A 21,330-nucleotide genomic window follows, 5' to 3' on the forward strand; every position below is an offset into this window, starting at 1 on the left:
ATATGTACAGGCACACTTCAGAGATACTGCGGGTTCAGTGCCAGACCACCACAATAAAGTGTGTATCACAATAAAACAAGTTGTAAATATTTTTGCTGCTGGAGTTGCCTTCACTTTGTAAATATCGCAGTATCTGCGGAGCACAGCAAAGCAAAGTGCAATAAAATGAGGTATGTCTGTAGTTGAAACGGGGAATATATAACTTTTTCAAATAGCTATGAATATTATTCTGATTCTACATCAAAACTAAACAAGTGATCATGACTTAAAAAGTCACTGAAGTGCAGAATCTTAAACCTAATCAGTTAACTTTATGTACTCATTAAAATCCATCGGGTTGGCAATATGAAGGCTCTTTTACCGATGCATAATTCTGTAACACCATTCACCAATCAATCATGAATATTGGTCCACTGACTTAGAGAGAACTCCCAAATGACAGCATTTCATTATCTATAGCATCAATTTTTTTAAAAAAATTATATTCACTACTACCAAGCTCATCAAAAAGCCTAAATACTGGGAAGCTGTCAAGCTCACACTGTCTGATAATTTTCCATAACTATGATTATCACTTGAAATCTGAGGTTTTACACTGGTAATAAACATTGCCAGTTGTTTTCCTTGACGACTCACTTCGTTCATTTGAGATGTCTGTCAAATGCTCATGTCAGAATAACCCTTTTGAACCGTTTCTAGTGAAAATGATATTCTGCATAAAGAGGTTAGTTTAGCTCATAACTCAATCGCACAAGCGCTTTTCCCTGCAACAACCATCATACTTCAGCATGCACAAGTGCCTCATGAACACTTCCTGTTTCATCACAAAGATTGGTAAAATTATGCACACTCAGCATCAAGATTTTTTTAATCTAATAACTTTTATTGCTTCATCGAAAACATTCTTCCTTTTTTTTTAAGGAGCACACAGCTCAAAGTGGCCCATGCCAGGATCAAATTGGCAACCTTGGTGTTAACAGCAATGCACTCTAACCAACTGAGCCAACCAGCTGCCCCATCAAGGACATTCTTAAGTAAAACTTTTTTTGTTTACTGTAAATATGTGGTGATGAAGAGCACAGTTAGAAGTAACTGCATGGATTCTTCTTAAGGCACCAGCAGTTTTCCCCACTGTTGCTTTTGAGCCCTATAGTACAATGTCAACACAGTGAAAAGCACACTTAGTATTATTATTAAAATAGTTTTAACTCTGAAAGGGTCTTAGGTTCAATAAACAATGCTTTGAGAACTACTGTTTTACTAGAACATAAAGGTATTTTGCATTTTTTATGTTAGTTTTGGGTTGGCTACAGATAATTCCTTCATTCTATGATCCTGGCAAAAGAAACACTTTTAATGGTGCCTGTTTTAGGCAGAGGAAATAAACAAAAACGGATTCATTCATTGGCTTCTGCTTAGATATGATGTATATCACTTCTCGTTTCCCACTGACCAAAGCAAGTCCCACGATCAAGCCTGATGTCAATGGGAAGAAAGAAATACTCCTTCCATTGACAGGGACCCTGTAGAGAAAAGCTAGGTAAAGAAGGGAAGCAAATATGTTTGAATAAGACAATCTACCATAAGCAATAATTCGTGGTTCCTCTCACCTCCACACCAAGCAGTACTACATTTCACAGTGAACAAACAGCCATCTGGTAGCAAGCTGATAACATTCAGGATCTTTCCATCAGGAAGGAACTTATCTCCATGAAATAGACACTTAGCTTTTGTAAACAACCTTATGCTGGCTACCTTGGAAACAAGTCCATTATTTATAACATTCGTGTTTTGAAGGCAGAATAAGCTTTAGGTTCTAAAAAAGCAGCTCACTAGGGTGGCCGGTTGGCTCAGTTGGTTGGAGCAGGGTGCTGGTAGCACCAGGACTGTTCGATCCCCGCATGGGCCACTGTGAGCTGCGCCCTCCTTTAAATAAATAAATAAATAAATAAATAAATAAATAAATAAGCTCACATACCAACTTAGAACATAAACCTCTCACAAAATTATTGTGTTTAGGTAAGAGCTTGTTATGGTGGTTTGAAGTTTAAGGACAAAATGAGGTATATATGCTAATTTAGGGAGAAAGTTAAGCATCTACTGTTCTGGACATCCATCATATTCATCAAAACTAAAACTCTGAGCAGACTTTAATTTTTGGATATTTCTACATTTTATCATCTACCACTTAATGAGTTAATGTAATTTCTAATTCAGGAATTAGAACTTAAAATTCTCAGCCTCCTTTATAGCTAGGCGCACAGCACATCATTCCATCTCTAACACATAAACCTCCAAGAGACTTTGATTGGAAGTAAGCAATGAGAAGACCTTCCATTTTTGCTCAAGCCTAAGGCAGCAGGTGCATTTGGCTTTTGAGGGTGGCAGCGGCAATGTTAACTATTTCCCAGGGGTTACAACATAAAGTTCCTGTCACGGAAAGAGAACCAGAGCCAACAGCAGTAGCATCTACAATTGAGCTGAGAACCTGGCATTTAGTGTTCAGCATTAGTGGTTTTTCTCAAACCTGGATCTGCAGCATGATTTGGGGAAATGCTCCCAAATGCTTGGACTCAAGTCTCTAGTATCTCTAGCATTCTCCAATGACTGTGATCCACCTAATATTCTTTTTTTCTTTTTTTTTAATGTTTTTATCTACAGTATTATCAGGTATTTTTCTTCTGAATGGGAACTGAGTGTCTTTTTTCTCTTTTTAAGCACCCTACCCCGAATTTGTTCTTTTGGAGTCTGTTAACAGTACCCAATAGGAAAGACTGCAAGCTGGTAGGGGAGAGGGTTGTTTTATGGTTTGTTTCCTTTTGTAAGAAGATAAACCAAACTTATACTTTATTCTACTACTTTCTGCTTGGAAGGAACGGTCGGGTTGCAGGTCAGGCTCCTACTATTTTTCCCTCCATAAGTGCTATAGCCCATGAGTCATCTTCTCCTCACATGTATATTCAGTTCCGGTTCTTACCATTGTGCTACAGTACGTTCACCTCTCACTAACCATGTAGCAGCGTGTTTTGGCTGTCTGTTCAACTTACTGTCCTACAATTTCTTCCCACCACCAAATTTCCGTCTTTGGAAATGACCCTACTCTTACAATCTTTCACTTGTTTAATAGCTATTTTCTTATTAACTCACTGTCAGCCATCGTCTATACCTGTCACTCAAATAAAACCACACCGAGGTGGAATCTCCAGCAGTTACTTGTCCTCATATCTGTAGTGGTCCTGGTGGTTGATTCCTGCTTCTCCCTTGAGAATGTTCCGTGTAGACTAGAAAAGAATGTGTAGTCTAATGTTTTAGGATGAAGTGCTCTATATATGTCAATTATGTCCATTTCATCTACTGTGTCATTTAGGGCTGCTATTTCGTTATTTATTTTCTGTTTGGATGATCTATCCATAGCTGTCAATGATCTATTTAAGTCCCCTAGTATAATTGTGTTTTGGTCAATTTCTCCCTTTAGTTCTATTAGTAGTTGCTTGGTATATTTCGGTGCTCCCTGATTGGGGGCATAAATATTGATGACTGTTATGTCTTCTTGTTGTATAGTCCCCTTTACCATTATGAAATGTCCATCTTTGTCTCTTGTTATCTTTTTCACCCTGAAGTCTGTTTCATCTGATATCATTATGGCTACACCTGATTTTCTCTGGGTACCATTTGCTTGGAGTGTCAATTTCCACCCTTTCACTTTGAGTCTATGCTTGTCCTTGTAGCTGAGATGTGTCTCTTGGAGACAGCATATGGTTGGGTTTAGTTTTTTGATCCAATCTGCTACTCTGTGCCTTTTTATTGGTGAGTTCAGTCCATTTACATTTAGGGTGATTATTGATATGTGAGGATTTCCTGTCATTCTATCTTTAGTTTTCTGGTAAGGCTGTGTCTCCATTGTTTCTTTGCCTTTTTGTTGTTGTTTATTATTTCTGTGTGGTGGTATTCGATGATGTTTCCCTCTGTTTCTTCTTTTATTACAGTATATGTTTCAGCTCTGGATTTTTTTTGAGTGGTTACCCTTAAGTTTATGTAAAAGAAAGTTTGATATTTAGAGTATTCCATTTTCTTCAGCACGCTTACTTTCTTCATTCCCATATTCTGGTTCAGGCCTTTACTCTGCCCCTTTTAATATTTCGGTTGCCACAAATTGTTCCTGTTGATGGTGGTCGAATAGCCTCCTTTAGTATTTCTTGTAGTGCAGGTCGTGTATTAGAAAATTCCCTCAGCTTCTGTATGTCTGGAAAGGTCTTTATTCCTCCTTCATATCTAAAGGATATCTTTGCTGGATATATTATTCTTGGCTCATAATTTCTCTCTTTAAATAGTTTGAATATTTGGTTCCACTCCCTCCTGGCTTGTAGAGTTTCTGCTGAAAAATCTGATGATAATCTAATGGGCTTTCCTTTGTAGGTTACCGTCTTCTTTTCCCTGGCTGCCTTGAGGATTCTTTCTTTGTCGTTGATTTTAGACAGCTTCAATACAATGTGCCTTGGAGAAGGCCTGTTGGGATTGAGGTAATTAGGTGTTCTATTTGCTTCTTGGATTCGAGGATCCAGTTCTGTCCACAAGTTTGGGAAGTTCTCATCGACAATTTGTTTGAATATATTCTCTGTTCCCTTCTCTCTTTCTTCTCCTTCTGGTATGCCCATTATTCTTATATTGCTCTTTCTGATGGAGTCAGAAAGTTCTTGTAGAGTTCTTTCATTTCTTTTAAGTCTCAAGTCTCTTTCTTCTTCCATCTGTGTCATTTCCAGGTTTCTATCTTCGATGTCACTGATTCTTTCCTCCATCTGGTCAACTCTACTACCTAAGCTGGTTATTTCATTCTTAATTTCTTCTATTGAGTTCTTAATCTCCAGAAATTCTATTTGGTTCTTTTTTAAAATTTCAATCTCTTTCATAAAATGCTCATGCTGTTCTTTGATTGTGTTTCTGAGTTCATTAAACTGCCTTTCTGTGTTTTCTTGCATCTCGTTGAGTTTTTTCAGAACTGCAATCTTGAATTCTCTGTCATTTAAGTCACATATTTCCATACCTTTAAGTTCCTTTTCTGGAGACTTTTCACTTTCTTTCTGAGCTGTCTTGTTGCCCTGGTTATTCATGGCAATTACTGATTTATTATTTCTCTTCCTAGACATCTACAGGAGTGGCTTCTGCAACAGGTTGATAGGAAGAGGTCTTTCTTTTGTTTTTTAGTACTTGTTGGTAGAATGTTTTATTTTTCTCTCCGACTGCAGCCTTTTTATCTCTCTCACATGGTAGTGCTATGTTTTCTCTGCGCTATTGCAGCTTCTCACACAATAAGGGGGATTCCCTGAGAGACGGGCTTCGCCTCTGTTAATAATTCGCCTGGGTCACAGGGCACAGTGTCATTGTGGGTATGCGGAGAGCTTTCAAAGTTCCAAAGCTCTTTCTGCACCAGATTCAGAGCCCGTACTAATATTCTTTAGTAATTCCCTACTCTGCTTATAATAGCGAGGGTGGGTTGTTATTTATAATAAAGAATTATAATTGACAATACTTATTATTATTCCCATTCTACATATAAGAAAACTGAGGTTTAAGATGGTTAGGCAATTTGCTGATACCAAGTTTCTTAGATATAAAAGCTTATTTTGTTAATTTTATATTATACTAATTCTACAACTAATTATTTAAATAGTACAGGACACCATCATCGTTCTAAAACAGGAGTTGGCAAACTACGGCCCATGGGCCAAATCCAACCTGCCTTTGTACAACCCATAAGCTAAGAATAGTTTTTACATTTTTAAATACTGGGGGGAGGGATGTAAAAATTATATGAACTCCAAATTTCAATGTCTATCATAAATAAAACTTTACTGGAACACAGCCATGCCCATTCATTTACACACTGTCTATGGCTGGTTTCCCACTATCACAAGCAGACTTGAACAGCTGCCTTAAAATATTTACTACCTTTATAGGAACGGTATGCCAATCTCTGCTCTAAAATTAAAGTAACTGAGGAAATGCCAATGTAAACAAATCTTAAAGTAGTATGTACACATGTATTTCTATCATACTTGATTACCTACTTCGAGAACATGAGACATGTAGCTCAGCACAATCTGCCCCATAACTAAAGTTAAACCATTTTTCTCTCACCTACCTATGCTTCTCTGTAGCAAGGGTAAATATATCAAACTAATAGGGTCAAAAAGGGTAATTTTCAGGACTATAGGGATGCTGGTAACCAAGAGACAAATGTACCCAACTATTCTTCTCCTCTAGAAATTGAAAAAGTCAACAGTAAGAAAGATATTTTAAAAATAACTGGCATTGAGTTTTTAAGGGGGTGTGGGGCAGAATTCAAGAATACAGAGGAGGAGGAAAAACAAACAAGTGTAGTGTCAAAGGGATAGACTTTTTAGCAGAAGACAGAGTCCTCAATTCCTTAAAACGAAGGAAAATGAGCCAAAGGAACTGGAACCACACAGGTAAGTGACTGGAAACGCACGCACGCACACAAATGATGGAACATGCAGCTGCTAGGAAATGCTCAGAGCAGGGTGCCTTCTGTGCATGCCAAAATCTAGAGCCCAAGTCACAAAGTTGCTAAAACTGAAAATTGACCAGTCCCTGATTCTTTCTTCCACTTTCAGCAACTACAAACTAAATAAAAAATAAAAATAAAAAAAAGTACACATAACACATTGTTCCTTTGAAATACTCAGCTTCAAACACTGTTTTTCCATGTTATATAATTTAATAATGTTATAGAAAATTTTTTTCCTGTATGTTGGCAGTATTCTCAGCTCTATCTCCAAATGGCAAAATGATTATTCTGTGTGGAAAATGGTAAGTTATATACATAATCCTTTGTTCAAGTACCATGAAGAAGGCAACTCACAGAAAGGATACTATGACATAATCCCAGTTAAAGCAGGCTGAGAACGGTGTGTGGGGGGGGGGGGAAGGTGAGGGGGAGCATTCATAAATAAGGAAAAACAGTCACAAAGCTGTTTTTTAACCTTCATTTAAAAATTAGGACATAAACTTGAACAACTTGTGAGACTCTATGAGATTCGAGCTCACCATATAATACAGGTCCAACACTGATAAAAGGCTTGGAATATGAGTTAAGAACTTACAACTCATCTTCTCATGGAAATAAGGTTATACATAATGCACTTGTTTCTAAGATACCTCAGAGAAGCTAAATAATAATAAACAAAAAACCACAGGATCACAGAATCAGATAGATGCTGATTAAGGTGCTGTCCAACACCCTTATTTTATAGATTTATGTAGGTAGCTCTCATGAGGAGAATGTTGGGACACTTGCCCACATCACTGTGGCGTGTAAAATCAAAGCTGGGAAGAGGCAGATCTATGACTCTTAAAGCCACATGTTTTCAGATTATATACCATCTCTACTTATGAAGTATTTTTTAAGTGTATGTGTCCCAGTATAGCTTAACTCAGTATCAGAAGCAATATTAAAAACAAACAAAATGGTTGCATTAGCTTCTGTTAGTCAGTTGCAGTTTACATAATAAAGTAGTCAATAAGCCAAGTGTGTAGCCAGTTGTACTCCACAACACCTGCAGTATATTCCTGGTCAAATCTCAAGAGTAATTTTTCACCACACTAGAGTAAAAGGAGTTTTTCCACTAGATACAGTACTCTTGTCCTAAATACTGCTAAATACAAGTTGTTCCAAGTTGATTCAGACTGGTAACAGACCGAGGGAATTTCAGGAATAAATTAAATACAATTTTAACAAATTAAAACTTTCATTAGATTATTCAATTGGCCTGGCTGTGTTGAAAAACTTCTTTCAAGATGCTCCCAAGCTGTCACCCTTCTTTTCCAGTCCACAAGATGCTACACTCTATGGATTACGCACCTTATTTTTCACTCCCGGAACACTGTCGCTCCTCTCTGTGGTTTCTCCAGAGTCAAATGACTAATATGAGCCCCCAATCTATCCTAAGCTTTTGCAGAAAGCTGCTGAATCCATATTGATTTCCCTCACCTACTCAGACAGGGTTCTATACATTTCAATATATTTTTATTTTCTATGTAAATCTCTTTGTCTCATTCATAGAGCTTGCTCAGAGTTTGATATCCCAATTACTTTTCTTTTGATTAGCCCTAATTGAACTATTAATGCTTCCATCTCCCTCTGCTCTTTTTCCATTTTCCACACAGCTTTCTGAAAAGTCTGTTAGCTCTTGCTTTTTACAATTCCTGCTATTCAGCTGATGTTATACTGCAGAACCACACTACTGAGAAGACTGAAAGACATGGTATCATTATTACCTTTTATGGACCCAGAGAAAACTAAACTGATCTGCCCAGTGCATCATATTTGATAAATGGCAGGTCAAGATTTAATACAGTAGTCATTCTTCACCAACCAAGAATTCATCTCACTTAGAATTATAAAAACATTGTTTCAAAAATAACTTAGAGAAGCATATAAGAATGAATAGAGCAATTTCAAATAAATGAAATTTCAGAACTAATGCATAATACAAGTAAGAGCAGAAAAGTAAATGAAAGTAGTAATTAAGCTAGTGCACACTGTTATAAACTTAAGCTTTCCCAAAGAAGATATACAAATGGCCAATAAGCACATGAGAAAATCCTCTACATCCATAGGTATTAGGCAACTAGCAAATAAAAACCACAGTGAGATACCACCTCATACCCATTAGAATGGCTATTATCAAATAAATGGAATATAAATCTGTGCATCAAAGTAGTGAAAACTCATCCTAAGAATTGGGAGAAAATATTTGCAAATCATTTTTCTAATACGAGATGAACATTAGTAATACATAAAGAACTCCGACAACTCAACAACAAAAGAAATCTGATTTTTAAAGTGGGCAAAGGACTTGAATAGACATTTCTCCAAATAAGGTAAATTACAAACAAGCATACGAAAATATTTTCAACATCACTAATGATTAGGGAACTGCAAATCAAAACCACAATATCACCTCATATCCCCTGCGATGGCTATCAGCCACCCTCCCCCACGCCAAAGAAGTACTGGCAAGGATGTGAAGAAATTAAAATGTTTGAGCACTGCTGGTATGTTAAATGGAGCAGCCTCTACGGAGAACTAAAGATAAAATTACTATATGATCCAATAACTCTATTTCTGGGTATATACCCAAAAGTACTGAAAGCAGAGTCTCGAAGAGATATCTGCACACCCATGTTCATAGCAGCATTATTCACAATATCCAAAAAGTGAAAACAACCAAAGCGTTCATCAGTAAATGGATAAACAAAATGTGGTACATACGTATAATGGAATATTATTCAGCCATAAAAAGAAATAAAATTATTTTTTACTGGTGGTCAAAAGTACAAACTTCTCAGTTATAAAATAAATAAGTTCCAGGAATATAATGTACAACATGATGAGTGTACCTAACAATACTGCGTTTTATACATATATATATATATATATATATATATGGACTCACATATATATATAAATCTTAAAAGTTCTTCTCATCACAAGGAAAAAATGTGCAACTATGTGAGGTGGTAATCATTTCACAATATATACATATATCCAATCATTATGTTGTACACCTGAAACTTATACAATGTTCTATGTCAATTATATCTCAACAAAATTGGGGGGAATTTTTTCTAAAGAAATTATATTCTAATATACTCTACAACATTTAAGATGAACCTTGAGGACATTATACTAAGAGAAATAAGCCAAACACAAAAGGACAAGTATTCTATGATCTCATTTGCATGCGGTACCTATAACAGAGACAGAAAAGTTTACCAGGAGCTGGGGGCAGAAGGGAATGAGCAGTTATTGCTTACTGGGTACAGGCTTTCTGTTTGACATACTAAAGTTTTGGAAATGGACACTAGTCATGGTTTTCAACATTGTGAATGTACTTAATGCTACTGAATTGTAAACTTAAAATTGGATGAAGTGGTAAAATTTAAATTCTATATATTTTACCCCATACAAAATCCAGCTTTTTAGCAGCAAATGAAAAAGGAAAAAAAGAACTTAAATCTGCTAAGAGATTCGTGGTTAAAAATGGTTCAATTTTATATTCTGTATATTTTACCACACAAAAAGAAGTCCAGCTTTTTAGCAGCAAATGAAGAAGAACCTTGGGGGCAGCCGGATGGCTCAGGTGGTCAGAGCGTGAGCTCTCAGCAAAGTTGCCAGTTCAATTCCCACATGGGATGGTGGGCTGTGCCCCCTGCAACTAAAGATTGAAAACAGTGACTGAACATGGAGCTGAGCTGTGCTGCGCCATCCACAACTACATTGAAGGACAACGACTTGGAGCTGATGGGCCCTGGAGAAACACACTGTCACTCAATATTCCCCAATAAAATTAAAAAAAAAAAAAATACTACTTATAAAAAAAAAAGAACCTAAATCTGCTAAAAGATTCAAAGATAAAAAATGACTGCACATCAATTACTGTTCCTAAAACCACAAAGATACTTCTATCATAAGTCCTCCAAAAAAGGACATTAGAATATAATGAGCACCATCTTCCATAATATGAAATTTTAGTATAACAGGTCCTTAACATACATTAAGTAGTATATCTCAAGACCTTCATAAAATTTCTGAATATATCTACAGGCCCACATTTCTCAACTAGACCACTGAGGAACCCTGGAGTCCAAGAGTGAATTCATAACAACAACGCAAAATATTTTAAATTTGAGAAGAAAACAGTGATATCCATCATCTATCAGAAACCATGACTGTTCTGTAGGTCTGTAGGTTAAACTGATTTTTAAAAGAAGTTAGGTTTTCTTTTTAATAAAAAAAAAGAAAGTCCATTGTGACTGATCTGTGTGACAATAACAAGCAGTAAAACAGAAGTGTGTAATTGGAGTTGCAGAGGATGGAAAAGAAAAAAAAAAAATCTTAATTTTTTTGGAAATTCTATTCAAGTATAAATACACAAAGCTAAGAAGCTCAACAAAATCATAGCAAAATAAACTGAAAACTACACAATTATAAACAGAAAACTGTACATATTATAATCAAATTACTGAAAATCAGAGTTAAACAGAAAAATAATAAAAGTAGCCAGAAAAAAAAAATTAAATACATAAGAACAAAGAACTATAGTGCTCAAGTAAAAAGGTGACAACACATAATTCTACCTCCAGCAAAAATATCCTTGAAAAATAAAGGTGAAATAAAGACTTTACTAGACAAACTAAAGCTGATAGAAATCCTCACACCAACAGACTAGTAGACATGTTGAAAGAAGTTCTTAAGCAGAAAGAAAAAAATACAGACAGGTGAAAACTTTGATCTACTCAAAAGAATGAAGAGTGCCAGAAATGGTTAAGGGTACATGCTAATATAAAGGACTTTTCTCTTTATCTTAAAATTTCCTCTAAAACATAAATTACTGTTTAAAGCAAAAATAATACTATTATCTCAAGTTATAGCATCTATGAAAATAAAATGTAGAACAAAAATAGTAGAAAAGAATTTTTAAGACTATCAGAAGTAACATTGTATGTGGACTGCTATAATTGTATTTGAACACAGACTGAGAGTATGCAAAAAGAAAACTGTAGGGTTAACAACTAAAAGAAAAAGTAAAGAGGTATAGCTAATAAGTCAATAATACAAAAAACCAATGCTATAAAACTACTAAATCAACAAGAAGGAAATTTTTATTTAAAAAAATGAGACAATAAATAGCAAGATAGTATACTTAAATTGAACCATATTAATAATTACATTAAATGTCAATTATCTAAATCCAGCTCAAACTGTCAGCTCAGATTAAAATAAAGACCCAACTGCACTGTTTAAAAGAAACCCACTGTTACTATAAAAATATAGAAAGATGTAAAGTAAAAGACTAGAAATATATACTATGCAAAAACTAGACATAAGTAATCTGTAGTGGTTCCATTAATATCAAACATGGTACTTCTGTAACAAGGACTAAGAGGAACATTTCATAATGAGAAAGTGGTTAGTCCATTAAAAACACACAGTAATCTTAAAATGGGTGCACCTGTAACAGTCAGGAAATATGAGACATGAAAGCTTACAGAACTTAATGTGAAATAAATATATCACATTTAGAGGTGGAGATTAACATTCTCTGTAAATGATAAAACTAAACATAAAAATCGTAAGACTATAGAATAGCTGAACACTTGACCAACTTGACTCAAATTGGTATTTATAGAAAACACTACCTAACAAAAACAGAATACCGTAAGTGCAAACAGAACATTACCACAATAGTCCACATACAGAGCTATTAAACAGATATAAATCTGAAAGATTTAGCACAGAGTATTTTCTCTGACCACAACATAAAGACATATACAAAGTTCTCAAATGTCTGGAAATCAGACAACACACACCTAAAATAAGCTAAGAGGGAAAAAAGAAATCACAAGGATAAAAAAAGAAATCACAAGGGAAATTAGAAATCATTTTAAATTAAAAATAAAAGCTTATCAAAAACTGTGTGATGCAGCTAAAATAGCACTTAAAGGGAAATTTATAGTTCTAAATGGTCTGTGTTACAAAAGAACTGGGGTTTGATTATCACTAATGTAAGCTTAAAAGGCTAGAAAAAGATGAGCAAATTAAATTTGGTAAATGGAAAGAAATCAATAGAAATCAATGCAATAGAAAATACACACACTAAAGGAAAAACAGTGAAACAAAAGTCTGTCTTTAAATACATCAATAAAATTGATACAACTCTCCCTAAAATAATCAAGAAAAAGACGTGTATTGCTAAGACATAAATAAGGTAATATAACTACAGATTCCACATTCATTAAAAGAATAATGATAATACCGTATTTTGTCGTATATAATGTGCTCCCGTGTATAATACGCACCCACGTTTTTTGGCCCAAACTTTCAGGGAAAAAAAATCTTTCGCTTCGATTTTTTAAATCAAATTTGTATTTGTTTATATTTAGGTACTTGTGTTTTGTGTTACAAATGAATTTAAGCATCTGTCTTTTAACATATTATAGTACAAGAAATTTTATGCAACAAATAATTACAAAACTCAAGAAAAAAGTACAAGAAATGTTATGTACCAGTAACAAATTTACAATATTTACATGTTATAGGCCAAGAACTCTTCATCAGTGCAAGTTCGACATAAGTTCAACAAAACCAATTATCGTATTCCAAGGTATTATTTTGCATATGGACATCATTATCGATTTCTAGAGTTACACTTTTAACTCACAAGCATAAATAAAAGAATTTAAAATATTTATATAGATACAAAATTAGAACTACTCATGTGTAAGGTGCATCCTTATTTTTCCTCACAGATTTGGGCAAAAAAAATGTGCATTATACACGGCAATATACGGTAAGCTAATAAAAACGTCAATTAGAAGAAAACTATTTTGAAAAGACATGAATTACAAAAATGACTCAGGAACAAATAGAAAGTATATACTGCCCTCTATCTATAAAAGAAATTTGATATTATTAAAAATCTTCCCTCAAAGAAAACTCCAGGCCCAGACGACTTTTCTAGTTAATTGTTATCAATCATTTGAAGGAAAACAAAAAAACAAAAAACCAAAGCTACATAAACTGTTTGAAAAACAGAAAAGGCAAGCTAACCTTTCTCAACTTACTTTCTGAAATTAGTATTACCTAAATACCAAAACCAGACAAAGAAGGTAGCAAAACAACAAAATCTATAATGTCCCTCATGGGCCCCCACCCCAGTGGCTCAGGTGGTTGGAGCGCCATGCTCCTAACACCAAGGTCGCTGGTTCGATTCCCACATGGGCCAGTGAGCTGCGCCCTCCACAACTAGAATGAAGTCCATGACCTGCAGCTCAACTCCTGGGTGGCCAGATGGCTCAGTTGGTTGGAGCGCAGGCTCTCAACCACAAGGTTGCCAACTCCCACAAGGGATGGTGGGCTCCGCCCCCCGCAACTAAGATTGAACATGGCACCATGAGGTGAGCTGGAGCTGAGCTCCCAGATGGCTCAGTTGGTTAGAGCACGGGCTCTCAACCACAGGGTTGCCAGTTGACTCCTTGACTCCCGCAAGGGATGGTGGGCTGCGCCCCCTGCAACTAACAACGGCAACTGGACCTGCAGCTGAGCTGCGCCCTCCACAACTAAGATTGAAAGGACAACAACTTGACTTGGAAAAGTCCCGAAAGAACACAGTTCCCCAGTAAAGTCCTGTTCCCCTAAAAAAAATAATGTCCCTCATGAACACTGATGGACAAAATCCTTAATAAAACATTAGGAAATCAAATTAACAATATATAAATAAAAAGAATACTATATCATGACTGTGGAATACAAGCAAGGGTGATTTATCATTTGAAAGTGTTAATAATAAAGGTAAAAAACACATATATGATCATCTCAGTAGATGCAGCAAAAACCTCTGATAAAGTACAACACCTATTCGTAATAAAAATTCTCAGCAAACTAAGGATAGGAAAAAAAACCACAACCTGATAAAGATTTAAGAAAAACCTGCAGCTAACATCATACTTGACAGTGAAAGACAGAATGCTTTGCCCCTAAAATTGGAAACAAAACAACAATGTCCTGCATTACCAACACCTGTGAACTTGGTACTGGAGGCCCGAGTCAGTTGAAACAAAAGGCATACAGATCAGAAAAAAAGAACAAATTGTCTTTATTCACAGACAATACGACCACATACACAGCAGAACTTAAGAAGTCTATCTCCTGCCCCCATACCCAAAAATTCTAATTTTTGACAAAGATGTTATAGTAGTCCTTTATGAGAAAAGGATAGTCTTTCTCAACAGACAGTAGTGCAACAACTGTATTGCAGGGGAAAAAACAGCTTATCTCATACCAAACACAAAAATTAAATCAAAGTTATTTGATGTTTGATCACAGACCTAAATGTAAAAGCTAAAATTCTAAAACTTCTAAATGACAACACAGAATAAATTTTCTTGGGACACAAAAAAGCACAAATTATAAAAGAAAAAACTGTAATCTAGACTTGATCAAAACTTAAAATTTCTACTCTACAAAAAACAAGCATGAAAGGAGTGAAAAGGCAAACCAGATGCTGGAAGAACATCCTTTGTAATTCTGACAAAGGACTTGTATCTAGAATATATAAAGAAAAGTACAACAACTGTAAAATATTTCAACAGTTCAAAAAGACATATGAATGTCATCAACTAAATGAAAATTAAAACACAAGGAGACACTACTATACAATATGTCCACAAAAAGATCTGTATACAAATATTCATTCACGGGAGCTTTATTTTTATTAGCTCAAACTGAAAATCTTACAAATGCCCATTAATGGGTAAATGGATAAAAAAATTGGGGTACATCCATACAATGGAATGGTATTATGAAATAAAAAGAAACTGATTACTGATACAGCTGAATAATAATCTTTAAAAAAAAGGGTGAGGGAGTCCAAGATCAAAAGAAAATAGGATATTACTTTCCATTGTTGCTGTAACAAAGCACCACATATTTAGCAGCTTAAAACAACACAAATTATTTTCAAGTTCTGTAAATTAGAAATCTGACACAGGTCTCATTGGGCTACAACCACCATGTAAGAGCAGGGCCACATTCCTCTCTCTGGAGGCTTGCAAGAGAGATCTCATGCATTTCTTTGACCTTTCCAGCTTCTAGAGGTAGGCTACGTTCCTTGGTTCATGGTCCCCCTTCCTCCAGCTTACTGGGCCAAATTTTATCTCTCTGACCATTCTTCAGTAGTCATCTCTCAGACTATAGTTTTTAAGGACTCAAATAATCAATTATACCCACCTGTGTAATCCAGACTAATGTCCCCATCTCAAGGCCCTTAACTAATTGCATCTGCAAAATACGTTTTGCTACATAAAGTAAAATATTCACAGGTTCTGGGGATCAGAGTATAGACATCTTTAAGAGGCCTTTATTCTTCCTACAACAAAAGAGAATGAAATTCCACTTATATGAGATTTTTTCTAAAAACCAAAACTAACCTGTAGTGTTAAAAGGCAGATCACTGGTCGCCTGGGATGGAGGTGAAGAGTGGGACTGACTGCAGTTGGGAACAAGGGAACTTTTTCTGTAATAAACTTGAGCTGTGTGCTATACAGGTATACGTATTGGTCAAAATTCCGTTTATTATATGTAAAGTATACCCCAGTAGTTTCTTTTAAAAGTCACAAATAACATCTTCAGCAGGAATTTTTTTTAAGTTTCCCCACAAAAGCTTTAACAAGTTTGCTCATAAGCTCAATTTTCCAACCTATCTTTCTCATGTATCTTAACTTCCTACCATGGCAGTTTTCAGGAAAACAATCTATGACTATGGAACAAATAATATTTACCATTGAAGAACTAACCACTTTTTATAACATTATACCTAAAGAAAAACCTGTTGGAAATTCCAGTTCAAATGTGGGAATTTAGAACACAGCCACAAGTCTGACAGTGATACATTCCTAAATTCCATGTTCTATGTACAGGACTGAAAATCCTGCGTGTTGCTATGGTATTGCTTCTCGGAGACAGTTCAGAAACTATAATTAAGAGAAGCTAAGAAGCCAACTGACCTATGTTGGGTGTGATTAGGAAATCATGTGGCAATTTACATATCCTGGTCTAGCACCACTAGCTTAAAGAAAATTGGACAACCACTAACAACCTTAACATTATATAAACCCAGAAAATGAACCTAACTTCCCTACAGTAATACTAAATAAGTACCAATCTTCTACACACCACGCAATATAAATCGAGGACAGAAACACCCATCCTATGAGCCACATTTAAACTACTGGGGCCACTAAAATAACGGAACTCCCCACATTCAAAACTAAAGCTATAAAAATATAAATGGTCGCTAAAATCATTAGCATTCAAAAAGCCTCAATATAGAGATATCCTGTTAAGAGTTTTAGATCTCCTGTGATATAATGTAGAAAGAACAAGAACAATTCTTTAATTCCTATAGTGACAAGATTTTTTTTATGTGGCAAAGCTGTATGATTTTCTCAATGGGAAAAAAGGAGAAATGATTCCTGCTACTAAGGAAAGTAAAGAGCTTATGTGGGGACAGAGTCCCAGAGAGCAGTTTCCAGGCTCTCAGCCTCACGTGGAAGGTGCTGGCTCGGTTATTAGATGGCCATCAGCTGTAATCAGATGGCCATCCGCTGTGGCTGGGTGGCCACCAGCTGTTACCCGTGAGCCATGAGCCACTAATATAACTGCCGTGGCTACGCGAGGGGGTCAGATAGTTGGCAGAGAAGCGGACGGCAGGTTGCGGCTAGCAAGTGCGAGCTAGCGGATGGCGAATCATGTGCCTCCTCCTTCCTGTGTCTCGCCTGGCCGCCAGCGAGACTGGGATGCAGGAAGACCCTTCGTTGGGGTACTGGTGGATGTTTGCTTTTGTGTCTCCACCAGGCGCCATCAAGACTTTCCCATCCATGACTCCGTTATTGTTCCTTTTTGGCCTCACCATATCCTGCTTCCTTGTGCAGGGAGCGGGAGCTGACACCCTGCATTACAGCTTACTTCCAAAACTGAATAAGTTTCTCAAAATTATGTCAATTAGCTAATGTTAAAAAGATTCTCTCAATAATCGTTAAATTACCACTTACGGCACTATTTAGAGCATCACTTTATGATAATAAGGACCTTCTACTTTGAAGTAGAACACCTTCAATGCTGTTATGAGAACTGCATGACTAAAAACTATGTCAATATATATAATTTACACACATATAAATGACAAGTCTAATCAAAATAACTACTTAAAAACACAAAGACATAAAATTCTCATAATTTTGGCAGCACAAGTTCTTAAATCCATTCTCTCATCGTAAGAATTTATAACACCCCTTCCAAGCACTAAAAGGTACATCAGTCCTTAACATGGAACTTAAGTGGGAAAAAGAGAAAAAACGTCAAGTAAATGTATAATTATAACCAGTGGTAAACGTTACGAAAAAACAGCAGCTCCATAACACCAAGAACGTCCTCTCTAAGCAAATAACATTACTGCAGCCACCTGCTGCACAGGCCTTGGCAAAGACCACTGATGACCATTCATGTTTTTAAGACAAGCAATGCTGGCCCAAACTCAGGGTTATGCTGCCGAGTTTCCACAGTCAAACATCTTCATAAGGACTCATTTTGTTTTCAGTAAAATTTACGTATTTGTTTAAAATTTTTAAATGTTAATTTATCAACGGGTCAAAATCACTGATACTACCATGTATCTAGCCTCAGTTTAACTCTAATTTATTTAATAATGCTAAGTAGTGGTTAAGAGCATGACTAGAGAGCCAGATTCACATGTGATCCTGAGAACATTATTTAAAAAAAAAAAAAAAAAATGGAGGGGAAACAAAAGTAAGGGCTTAGTCAAATAACATAAAGAGTCGCTGGAAGCCTTGTTTTATTGATGTGTGGACCAGATAAGTACAAGTATCTGGTTTGCAGAAAGAAGAATCAAATAATATTTAGAACAGTCCCCAATGAGTTCCTAGTTCCCATTGTCCTCAACTCCACTACATCCCTGAACCAAGTTTCATGAGATACAAGGTCAAACAATTAAGTTTGCGAACTCATCCTAGAAAAAGTGCTACATACCTCACTGCTGAATATCACTATGGTCACCTTCAAAGTACTCCCCTGGGGAAGCTATGCATCCACGCCAGCGTCTACTCCACCCTTCAAAGGAACTCTTTTTCTGGAATGACCATCAGAGCTGTCATCATATAGTGTTACCTCGGTTTTCGAATGTAATCTGTTCCGGAAGACCGTTCAAGTTCTGAAACACTCGAAAACCAAGGCACGGTTTTCCCATAGAAAGTAATGCAAAACGGATTAATCCGTTCCAGACCTTTAAAATCAACCCCTAAAACTGCAAATTTAGCATGAATTTTACTACCAAATGATCCATTTAGCATAGATCCATAAAATTTACGGCATTCGTAAACTGAAATGTTCAATGGAGACATTCGAAAACCGAGGTACCACTGTATTACCCTTGATGTCCTGAATATCATCCAAATGTCTTCCTTTCAGTATTTCCTTTATCTTCAGGTAAAGAAAGAAGTCATTGGGGGCCAGATCAGGTGAGTAGGGAGGGTGTTCCAATACAGTGATTTGTTTACTGGCTAAAAACTCCCTCACAGACAGTGCCGTGTGAGCTGGTGCATTGTCGTGATGCAAGAGCCCTGAATTGTTGGTGAAAAGTTAAGGTCGTCTAACTTTTCCACACAGCTTCTTCAGCACTTCCAAATCATAAACTTGTTTAACTGTTTGTCCAGTTAGTACAAATTCATAATGAATAATCCCTCCGATATCAAAAAAGGTTAGCAATATTGTTGCAGCAAGTTCGCGAACTTAATTGTCCAACCTTACACTTTCCAAAAAACTTTTTTCAATCTCTCAATTATTGGGTTTTGTTATTTAAAACTCAGAGTCCTAAATCTAAATCATAAAAAAGTCTAAAGTCTACAACATTCTAGAAGCTTAAAGAAACAAATTATAAATGTATAATTAAGTACTATACAAACAGAGCCAGTTGAACAACCTTATATACACAAATGTACCCAAACACACCTAGAGTGTGTTTTTTTTTTTAATTTGGTAAATGTTTTACAGGATAAAACATTTACAGAAATGTTTTCCATTTCTGTCACATTCTAAGTTATGCTTTGCTGTTTTTCTGGTAGTTTTGCCTACCTATTATTTCACATAACCCAAACCAGTTCTTGCCTTCTTAACTTTTTGTGTGGTTATTTTAGTCTATGAGCCCTTTAAGTTTTCTTTTCCCCAAAACCCTTATTAAAGAAAGTAGATTTCTACAAGCAGTAAGCAAACAGATTATTTCCTGTATCTACTTCACATCTTTATGTGCCTTACGAACATGTTCATTTCATTTTCAATTAATAAAACCCAAGTGAAAATTTTGAACTCAGTAGTAAGCATGTACAATCCTACATAAAAGGTTAATTATTGTAAAATGACCATCAGCACCAGATTGAATCCCCCAAGCAGCACTGACCAAAGGCCATGAATATTCAGAAGCCAGTAAACAGTTTAGCAATACATATGATAGGGTATTTTTTTTCCCTTCTCTGAACTAAATTTTAAATATACATGTATACACATAAAAAAACTACAGTTATTAAACAGGACAAATATTCTCTGATTTCATTAACTTGGGGAAATAATTCAAACATCAAACTAGAAAAAAATGCATTTCTTTGATTTCATACTGTATTCATTAACTGTAAGACACACAGCCTAAACAAGGATTTGTCTTACAATAGTGTTGACCAGCTAGCATCATGTCCTCGCTTGTAGCTATGCAATCAGCCTCAACATTTGCTGAATGGCACTCAGCAACTTGGAAGGAAAACCCTGAAACAACAGCTGGATAGCTGGCCAACTCTTTTAAACCCTACATACCCAACAGTTAAAGAGATGAGGTACAGAAGCTGGAGAATCAAAATGTTTACCAAGATTCCTAGAACTAGAATGAAAATATAAGCTAGGTATAACTGCAATGCCAGCTTAAGAGCACAGCACCAATAGCTTCTAGTTCTTTTCTGTATTTGTTAAAGAAATGCTCCCCCACCAGCACTCCTCATGGCACAGAAGACAGTGCAGAAGCACTTAAGTCAAAAGTGATCCTATTCTAAATGTGAACATTTTGGGGAAATACTTTAACCAATTTATTTCATTTATATTCCCCTCTCATTTATTTGGAAGAATATAGTATATAACAGAAAAACACTAAGTCTAAAAGTATAAGATAAATATTCTAAGTTATACCAAAAAAAAAAAAAAATGGTTGCAGTTTAATTAACAGTATTGTCACTGTTCTATGTGGGTATACAAAATAACAAAGTAGCTTACATTTGATGGTAAGTTAGATTCTTTAAAATATGGTAACCTAAGGTTGAAGAAGGCCTTTCAAAAGTATACCACAAAACTCAGAAGCAATTTGGAAACAATAAAAATTTTGATCAAAAATTTTGATTTAAGGGCATTCCATTCTCGGACCTCCCCCCTCTCTCCAGAGTGCTTTTTCTCTTGTGCTTTACAATAAAACTGTACTGCTTAAAATTTTTTGTGTGTGTGTGTGTGTTCAAGTCTGCTTTTTGTGATTTCTGCCAGGCAAACAAAAGTAAACGGCATATTATAAACTAGTAAAAAAAAAATGTATTTGCAAACTCATATCACAATGGGCATATTGTAATATATAAAAAAACTCCTATAAATCATCCCAAGATCCATCACCCAGTTAAAAAAAAAAAAAGTGTCGACAATAAGCACAT

The 21,330-nt window shown here is 35.7% G+C and overlaps 1 protein-coding gene across 5 annotated transcripts in view; it reads right to left on the minus strand.

The window, feature by feature from the left end:
• Positions 1 to 21,330, minus strand: part of TBL1XR1 (TBL1X/Y related 1) — a 157,452-nt gene that overhangs the window by 113,148 nt on the left and 22,974 nt on the right. Inside the window, exon 2 of one of the 5 annotated variants that reach the window (XR_012494831.1) lies at positions 10,095 to 10,238. The exons of 3 other annotated variants lie outside the window; for them this stretch is intronic. The gene's annotated coding sequence lies outside the window, so the exon portion shown is untranslated. The remainder of the gene's footprint in view (positions 1 to 10,094; positions 10,239 to 21,330) is intronic. One more of the 5 variants, XR_012494833.1, reaches the window with a different exon arrangement.

The sequence above is a fragment of the Rhinolophus sinicus genome, linkage group LG01 (assembly GCF_036562045.2).
Source record: "Rhinolophus sinicus isolate RSC01 linkage group LG01, ASM3656204v1, whole genome shotgun sequence".
Classification (NCBI taxonomy): Eukaryota; Metazoa; Chordata; class Mammalia; order Chiroptera; family Rhinolophidae; genus Rhinolophus; species Rhinolophus sinicus.